We start from the raw sequence: 10000 nt of genomic DNA, 5'->3' as shown, positions 1-10000 counted from the left end.
CAACAAAAAACAAACAAAAAACAAAACAAAAAACCAGCACCACCAAAACGCACCGAGTGGTGGCCTAGAGGTAACGCGTCCGCCTAGGAAGCGAGAGAACCTGAGCGCGCTGGTTCGAATCACGGCTCAGCCGCCGATATTTTCTCCCCCTCCACTAGACCTAGAGTGGTGGTCTGGACGCTAGTCATTCGGATGAAACGATAAACCGAGGTCCCGTGTGCAGCATGCACTTAGCGCACGTAAAAGAACCCACGGCAACAAAAGTGTTGTTCCTGGCAAAATTATGTAGAAAAATCCACTTCGATAGGAAAAACAAAAACAAAAAAAAACTGCACGCAGGAAAAAATACAAAAAAATGAGCGGCGCTGTAGTATAGCGACGCGCTCTCCCTGGGGAGAGCAGCCCGAATTTCACACAGAGAAATATGTTGTGATAAAAAGAAATACAAATACAAATACAAAATACTCGCCGTGTTTCTTTCTACACGTCCATCACGCGGTGACAGTTCATTTTAGACCCCCGGCACTCAGACTGATTGTCTGTCAAGTGACTGGGGTATGTATGGACGGACGGACGGACGGATGGACAGAAGGATGGACGGACGGACAGACCGCTGATAAACCACTGCTGCAGCATTCAGCCAGTACAGGAAACCGAGTGAAGCGAAACTGTCAGCCAATGCACTGCTGTTGGGATGTTTGCGGCTGGACCGTCTCTCTTTCCCTCCCCACCTCCCTTCTCTCTCTTTCTCTTTCTCTGTCTTTTCTCTCTCTGTCTCTGTCTCTGTCTCTCTCTGTATCTATATGTCTTTCTCTCTCTCAATCTCACTCTGTCTCTCTCCTTGTTCAAGTTGTTTTCTCTTACTTCAGGTGATGTTTTGCAATACACACACACATATATTTTTGTACAGAAATAGGTCATTTGCATGTTTTCATGTTTCTTTCTTCTGCTTTTTTTCTTCTCATTTTTATGTATGTGAGGGTGTGGTTTTTGTTCGTTGTTGTTGTTGTTGTTTTATTCATTTTTTCTTTATTTCGTTTTAGTCTATTTTATTTTATTCTGTTTTTTCCAGGGGGTATCTGCATTGTCTTTCCTTGACGGCTGGATGTAAATAGAAAGCAGCTGCGCTTTTCCTCCACTACCCCTTTGAAATAAACATTCGTTTCGTTTCATCTCTCTCTCTCTCTCTCTCTCTCTTAAATATTCGTGAAATGTTTATAAAAGCAAAATATTACAAACATCCCTCTCTGTTTAAATTAAGTCTGTTAATGTCGTCAAGCAACAGTAAGGACGTTCGTGATTTTTCCTGGTTTTTGCATAAGGCTTTCAAACTTAGAGAAATAGTCACTTCGTGAAATGAATATAATTATGTTTTGTTATCTGTATTTATGCTTGTTTGCTTATGTTGTCTTATTGAGTTGTATAATGTTCATATTAACCCCTTCACTTGGGGCTGAGGCCTATATATGAATAAACCATTCCGTTCCGTTCCGTTCCCCCCCCCCCCTCTCTCTCTCCCTTACTTTTGTTGTGTCTTATCGTTATTGTTTCTGTTGTCACAAAGTTTTTGAATCTTGAGCCCCCCCCCCCTCCTCCTCCCTATCTCCCCCCACCCCTCTCTCTCAGAGCTGGTGCAACATCTGACCAGATCGGAATCGAATCCCTCCCACCTGACCGCGTCCATTACCGGTATGTCTTGTACAAGCCGCTGTGCCTGTGAATGCAGATGTGTTATGTACGCTCGATTAACTTGTACGCGCTCACCTTTGCTATAGATGTGTGTGTGTGTGTGTGTGTGTGTGTGTGTGTGTGTGTGTATGTTGTGTGTATGTGTGTGTGTGTGTGTGTGTGTGAGTGAATGTGTGTGTGTGTGAATGTGTGTGTGTGTGTGTGTGTGTGTGTGTGTGTGTGTGTGTGTGCGTGCGTGCGTGCGTGTGTGTGTGTAAAACGTGTGCGAGATATATACAGCAAAATGAGAACTGTATTATCAATGGTTTTTCCACCGCAATGGGAAATCATATACAGCATAGTCTTTTGTGAAGGACTATGACTCAAACTAGGAGGCAAAATTGCACTGGCTCTTAGTGCTCACTGCTGCAGCCTTGGGGGATGGTTGGCCTTTAGGAACCATCCCAACACCGACTGTCCTGAGACCCTCTTGGTCGAGAGAGTGGGGATGTAACTTGGGCAACACACAATAATCAAAGTCTAGCCCAGATAGTCGGGACAGCAGTTATCTACTCTGCTGTTCTGATAGTCATAGTCGAACACGACTGACTATCATACTATTATATACATATATGCATGCATACATATGCAATACGCAAAACCGAATTCTTTGATCTAATGGATAGCTCTTGGCAGGCAACTACAAAACTACTGGCGAGAGAATGAGAGAGAGAGAGAGAGAGAGAGAGAGAGAGAGAACCAGACAGAGACCCGGCAGACAAACAGACAGACAGACAGAGGTAGGGAGACATAATCCGCTAGTCCATATTTACGTACAAACATAAGTATGACTGAGGTGGAAGTTTGAAAAACAAGTTTTAATCTGATAACGGTTTCCATGCGATCCGGTACATGTCTGAGATCTTTGTTTATCCTTGAACAATGTTTTCGTTGGAATGTACATGATACGTGGTTAGCCCACAGTTAATTTTCTTGCATATTGCTTTTGACACGAGACTGTATTTACAGCCTCTGTTTTTCACAAACCTCGGTGAATGCTATTTTGCGCTTTGCATTTGCGTCATAGCATCCAAGAAGGTTATAAACAAAGCAGTCAAAATGCAACACAAGCAAAGAAGTCAATATCCATCTCTCTTAGAAATACAAAGATCATGAAAAGCGATCTTTCTCGAGACTGCTATAACGGTTCAAATTACGTACCGACGTCGACCAGTCGCATCAATTTGTGTGTATAAGTTTGCGGTGGTCCATTGCATGCACACACAACACGGAACGTAATCATCATCCTTGAAAGAGAAGGGTTCTCGAGATAAGAGTGAATCATGTATATACACAAATCACACACACAACACAATTCAACTGTGAATGAGAATCCCTTCTGTTTGAGTCGGTACATCAGTTGCCCAGTTAGTTTCGCACAGGATGAAGTTGACAGCTAGCACTGTGTGGAAGAATGGGGTCGCTCGCGCACGCACACACACACACACACACACACACACACACACACACACACATGCACGTACGCACATACATCCTACTCCGGATTTTTTTCATGATGAAAATCATCATTTCTGAGTTAAGTTGTTTTCCCTGAAGATCGGTGACATTAAACAGAATTCCATCATTCCTCTCATGACACAGCACGGGCCTGACACGGCACTGTGACCACAAGCACACACACCACCACGTGCAGACAGACACCGAGAGACGTGTTGTGTTCCTCCTTCCCAAAGCTACATGTGGACGTACAGCCTTGTGGTACTGCACCCCACTAGGGAGCGAATGTTCACGAGTTCGATTCCCAAACTTACACAATCTGGGATTTTCACTCCCTCCTCCACTAGACCTTGAGTGCTGTTCTGGGTGCTAGTGTTCCGGATGAGACAATAAACGGAGAACCCTTGTGTAGCGTGCACTTAGCGCGCGTAAAAGAACCTGCGGCAACGGAATGATTGTCCCCGGCAAAATTCTGTATTAAAAAAAAAAGAAACTTTGATATTAAAACAAATGTACTTGCAGACAGACGAAAATACTGGTGGCGCTGTACTCTAGCGAATTTCGCACAAATAAATCTGTTATGACAAGGAAGCAGTACAATGCAATACAATACAATACAGAACAATACAATACAATACAATACAATACAATACATGAGCGAGCTTTTGGATAACAACGACGACGTGAATGTTCCAGCTTGTATGGCAACAGGGCCTGACAGTCAACAAATGCATTGTCTCGCTGGTACAATCAACTTCGCCAGGAACTCGAAACAGGTCAATTGAACATGCAGACCATTGTTCCTCAGGTGTGATGCACAATTCAATGGGAGTAAAAAGGACCCAGTAACCAAGGTTTCAATCAACAAGACAACAGAAAGCAGAGAGTCAATCGAAACAAAAAAAAAAAAAAAAAGCAAAGCGAGAGAGTGCAGAATGCTGGCTTTTGATCTGTTCTCCGGAATCAGAACAAAAGCGGTGCGTTTCGGTAAACAGTGATTCAGTTGGTAGACATCTGGTAAAAAGTCGACAAGAAGTCAGTAAAAGACCAGACTGCAAACAAACGAATGCCATCAGTTTTCATTCCACCCCCTCATACCACAGACAGGGAACTTGGCAGAGTTCCACCAAAACAGTGAGAGGATGAAAGGGTGTTGGACCAAACACAAGCTTACTCACTACGGCTCCTGTTAAGGCGACTGCTCCTTGGAGCGATGCAAAGGTTTTCGCGCTCGCCATTTGTCACGTTGACGTTTCTTTAGTTAATCCTCTGTGGCGTCAAAGAGTAGAGGCTCTGGGGAGAACGTACCACCGGGAAACGCGGGCTAGATTCCAAAACCAGCTCACTGGAAGGCATTCACCAATGGTAAACGTAGTCCGGAGTCCGCATCAACTGCAAGGAGAAATGTGTAACGGGAATTTTAGACAGCAGTAATTGTTCAAGTGAATGAGACGAAAAGGGAATGTTCCAGACAGCACAATCGCTATGAGGCATGCAGCTGTTCCCATAAACTGTTCCAGCGTTAAGTTTGCTTGGAGTAAAGAATGTTCTTAAGTACTGTGGAATTTACCGTGGTGTTAGGGACATTCTTAACTCACTCGCTGCCATTGTCCGCATATGCGGACATCGTCGGAGAAAGCGTTGGATGCCAATGTCCGCATATGCGGACTTAAATTTTAAAAATTTGTGCTGTCAGAGTGACGCGTCGGATGCGAAAATCAAAAGCAGATGTGATATCTTACGTCACCTCTGGTCAGCTTTTCATTCACACACGCTGCGTGTGTGTCGCGATAAGCTCAACCGCAGTTGATAACAAAGCGTGCCCCCTGTCAGCTTTGTAAGTTGTTTGACAAGATGGCGTCACGGCGAAGTGTTCGACACGGTCGGAGAGGTGAAATGTTACTCAGCGTCGAAGATGCTTTGGAAATGATCCAAACTGAAGGCTCTGATGTCGAAGGAGATAATGTTGATTCTTCGGACAGTGAATTTGAACCAGATCCCGATGAACTAGAAGATTAGATTCGGGCCGCTGAAGAGAGTGTTTACAAAAGGGAGAGGAAGTGAGAAACATGTTCCAGCAGATGAGACAGACACAGACGACGAAACACTGAGGAAACGGACGATTTTGCAAGTGTTTTCACCCAGTGAATTGGACTGACAATTTTTCCTTTTTCCCTCTTGCACTCCCTTCACTGGCATACCAGGTTTGTCAGCTGACGGGCCAGTTCACACACCCAGCCGTGTTGAGTTTTTTTTTTTCTTGTTCTTTGATTTTCATTTTGTAGAGACAATATTTTTTCTTAATGATAAGCAAACTTAGTGCTGATAAGTTCGCTCATGAAACCCACCCCTGGAGCCTGTTGCATTGCTCGGACGGAAGAGCCCAGTATGGTCGTAACCCGCTACTAACTGTGTGTAGTATGGAACTCACCAATGGCGTAGTTCGGTCAACGTAGGCATTTAGTCACGTGTAACTGTCAAAAAGTTAGAACCCGCTACTAACTGTGTGTAGTATGGAACTGACCAATGGCGTAGTTCGGTCAACGTAGGCATTTAGTCACGTGTAACTGTCAAAAAGTTAGAACCAAGCAAGTGCAACTGGCACCTGGACACTAACCCTCTGTGTCTTCGTCTCAACTTCCTCAAACCGCGACACAGGTTGTTGAGAACAGGGTGGATCAACCGCTCTTGATCCAACCCCAGACTCTCTCTCTCTCTCTCTCTCTCTCTCTCTCTCTCTCGTAACCCCTTCCCTTGGAACAAAATTACTATCTGAGATATTTAAATGTTGACTGCAAGTCAGTTATTTTGAAAAACAAATGTTAGTATTTGGTTGTTCTTTTAAAATTCACTTCTTGTATGTAGGATACGTGGTAAAAGCCAAAACGATTAACAGTTACAATGCCTTCCCAACCTAGACCTGAAGTACAGGGTCTGTCTGTCATTATTGCTGGACAAACACTTTTATGTGGCTGTGAAATACAGAGCGTACATAGTACTTCACGCGCTGTTCGTATATTCTAGAACAGCCATGCAATGGCTACGCTATGGAACACGTAAATAATAATGATAATGGACACTTGTTGATCGCTTTCCTCCCTGAAAGGGAGTTCAATAAACATCACACACACACACACACACACACACACACACACACACACACACGTACAAAAGGAAGAAGGAAAAAAATAATGATTGGTGCACTAAAGCATTCAAAGACTACGCCTATTACATTTCTTAGTCACACACACACACACACACACACACACACACACACACACACACACGTACAAAAGGAAGAAGGAAAAAAAGTGATTGGTGTACTAAAGCATTCAAAGACTACGCCTATTACATTTCTTAGTCACACACACACACACACACACACACACACACACACACACACACACACACTCGCACGCACGCGAATAGTGTGCATGGACTAACGAGCCATTGACATTCACCCTTAAGGTCGAGTTGTTTCTTGCTGAGGTCGATGAATGTTGTTGGCATGCATGCGGTCAGACACAGTCTGTCAAGCTGGAATCGGATAATCGACGTGATCCGTGTTTGCATACACACCAGTTGGGTTCCAGTTCAGTCACAGACCTCCATACGATAAAACCTTTTTTTGTTGTTGTTGTTGGTGGTGGTGGTGGTGGGGTGGTGGTTGTGGGGTGTTGGGTTTTTTTTGTGGTGGTGGTGATGGTGGTGGGGTGGTAGTTTTTTTTGTGGTGGTGATGGTGGTGGGGTGGTGGTTTTTTTGTGGTGGTGGTGTGGTGGTGTTTTTTTGTGGTGGTGGTGATGGTGGTGGTGGTGCGGTGGTGGTTTTTTGTGGTGGTGGTGGTGGTTTTTTGTGGTGGTGGTGGTGGGGTGGTGGTGTTTTTTTGTGGTGGTGGTGGTGGTGTTTTTTTGTGGTGGTGGTGGTGGTGGGGTGGTGTTTTTTTTGTGGTGGTGGGGGGGGGGGCTGTTGTGGTGGTGGTGGTGTTTTTTTGTGGTGCTGGTGGGTTTTTTTGTGGTGCGGGTGGTGGTGGTTTTTTGTGGTGGTGGTGCGGGTGGTGGTGGTTGTGGTAGTGGTGGTGGTGGGGGGTGGGGGTTTTTTGTGGTGGTGGTGGTTTTTTGTGGTGGTGGTGCAGTGGTGGTTTTTTGTGGTGGTGGTGCAGTGGTGGTTTTTATGGTGGTGTTGGTGGTGGGTTGGTGGTTTTATGTGGTGGTGGGGTGGTGTTTTTTGTGGTGGTGGTGGGGTGGTGGTTTTTTGTGGTGGTGGTGGGTGTTTTTTTTGTGGTGGGGGTGGGGGGTGGGGTTGTGGTGGTGGTGGGGGGGTCGTTTTTGTGGTGGTGGTGGTGGGGTGGTGGTTGTTTGTGGTGGTGGTGGTGGGGTGTGTGTGTTTTTTTGTCGTGGTGGTGGTGGGGGGGGTCGTTTTTGTGGTGGTGCTGGTGGGGGTGGTTGTGGTGCTGGTGGGGGGGGTTTCGTCGTGGTGGTGGGGTGGTGGTGGTGATGGTGTTTTTTTTGTGGTGGTGGTGGGATGGTTGTTTGTGGTGGGGGGGGGGGGGTTGGGTTGGGTTTTTTTGTTGTTGTTGTTGTTTTTGTTTTTGGTTTTGTGTTTGTTTGTTTTTTGTATAGGTCAGCTGTTTTCAGTCCCATTGACCTTACACCCGTCTGTCTGACGTTGGCCGAATCCGGTGTCCACGGGCTGCCCAGACACTGTACATTCTATGCACGTGCTTTGTGATTCCATGACGAACGCATAGAAATCTTTCTAACCCAGGGGGATGCTTGTGAAATGAAGAATTATCCAGACTTTACGTTGACATATTTTAAGGTATCCCAATCTTTAGCTTAAAAGAAGTATCGCACAATACGAAATGGAGAAAAAAAAATGTGACTATGCTGTATATCCATTACTATCCATAAGATTCTGTTGGTTATTGATAATGTATTTCATGCCTCTCTTTTTCCCAGTATTCGCGTTCCAATCGTTTTGTTTCGCTACAATGGAAAAGGCTTTTTAAAATCGTGAAAATACTAACTGCATTGTAAAAATTTTTATAAAAAATTCAATATTCGCGTTCCAATCGTTTCGTTTTTGCTTCGTGCTTTGTAAAAGCCCTCTACGAAAAGAAGCTATACAATTTTAATGTTTATTTTCAATTGTGGTGTTTCAAACACCAACTATGCGAAAAAATCCGTTTTTATACATTCCTTCCGACTGACGTATTTTCAACATCAACTCGCATAATCCAACACGCTGCATCGCGTGGGCTAAAAGATAATGAAGCTACGTATTTCTGAACCATACACGTGTGATTTTCGGTCACGCTCTGAATACTCACCTTGCTATAATCTATATTTCCATCACACACACACACACACACACACATACACACACACGCATATGTGTGTGTATATATATATATATATATATATATATATATATATATATATGTATATATATATACACACACACATATATATATATATATATATATATATATATATATATATATATATATATACTGCTATTCGATAGTGTGCACACAGCTGCTGTAGCAATGTCCATATCAACTATATAAAGAAAGATCAATAGAAAACACACGACCAAACTGCGAAAAAAAATCTCGAACACATTCGCTTCAGTTCATCAGTTAACTGACGCACAGAAACCGTGTACATCTCATACATTCATTTATGAGAGGGAGAAACAGACAGATACAGACAAACATAGCGACAGAGAGGGACAGAAAGAGATTTAAAAAAAGACTAGAACCTAAATAATTCAGTAACGTACAGGCTGCAATTCCGTCACGATTCTTCTTACTTGGACAATCAAAGGAATAAGGCAACAATTGTGAGAACAGTGTACATATGAAATCAAACAGGAGAGACTGTCAAACAGAAAGACAAACGAACAGCAGTTGAAAGAACAATTTCACACATCAAAAGCAAACAAGAGAGTACGGTACGGCAGTGGCAGACGAACAGACAGACAGACAGACAGACTGCAAGCAAACGGCCAGACGGAAACATACCGACAGACAGGCAGGGGTGAGCACAAAAGAAAACACAGACAGCAGCTGTCGCCGGTTTGCTGTGTATCAAAGGCCTGTGAATAATGCCCACTTTACCAGATGCACTCACCAATAAACACACATCATGATACTTCGTAACTCAGGCTGACAGGTCTGCAAAAGTCGATAATCCAACCAGGAAGCGAGCGGGAAACTAATATAGGCGATAGATACGAATGCAGATGATAGAACTCCCAACACGCAAAAAACGAATTTGTAAATAGGTGAGCAAGTGCGCTCGCACGCGCGCGTGTGTATTACAGAGAGAGGGAGAGGGGCGGGGGGGGGGGGGAGAAAAGTGAGTCTGAATATTTGTGTGAAAGTGGGAGAAAGGGTGAGAGACAAAGAGTTTTTGCCAGTGTGAGATGGTGAAAGCGTGTGAGTGTGAAAAGAAAGTAGGGACATGAGGTCAAACCAGCACAGAAACAGGGTGAGTGAGAGTGTGTGCACGTGTGTGTTTGAGGGTTGTGCGTGTGTTGCGCGCGCGCGGGTGTTTTTGTGTGTCTGTGTGTTCCTCTGTGTGTGTGTGTGTGTGTGTGTGTGTGTGTGTGTGTGTGTGTGTGTGTGTGTGTGTGCAGAAAAGCAATCTGGGAAGGTCTTAAGGAAATATCACTAACTGACAACCTGGCAAAAACACCTGGAGTTATCATAAAACTAATCACCGTGTTGAACAGAAGCCTAAGTCTGCAGTCCACACGAACCCAGAACGCAGTTTTATGCATCAGTTACTTAGCTGCCTCGTCGTTGTC

At 44.3% G+C, this 10000-nt stretch overlaps 1 protein-coding gene across 2 annotated transcripts in view; it reads right to left on the bottom strand.

The window, feature by feature from the left end:
- The window catches only part of LOC143281725 (myoglobin-like), a 244870-nt gene that overhangs the window by 234075 nt on the left and 795 nt on the right, over positions 1-10000 (bottom strand). For both annotated transcript variants that reach the window (XM_076586997.1, XM_076586998.1), the window contains exon 2: positions 4365-4578. The gene's annotated coding sequence lies outside the window, so the exon portion shown is untranslated. The remainder of the gene's footprint in view (positions 1-4364; positions 4579-10000) is intronic.

Source organism: Babylonia areolata, chromosome 4 (genome assembly GCF_041734735.1).
Source record: "Babylonia areolata isolate BAREFJ2019XMU chromosome 4, ASM4173473v1, whole genome shotgun sequence".
Taxonomy (NCBI): domain Eukaryota; kingdom Metazoa; phylum Mollusca; class Gastropoda; order Neogastropoda; family Buccinidae; genus Babylonia; species Babylonia areolata.
Note: the sequence above shows the minus strand (reverse complement) of the source record. Positions and strands in the feature narration are given on the sequence as shown.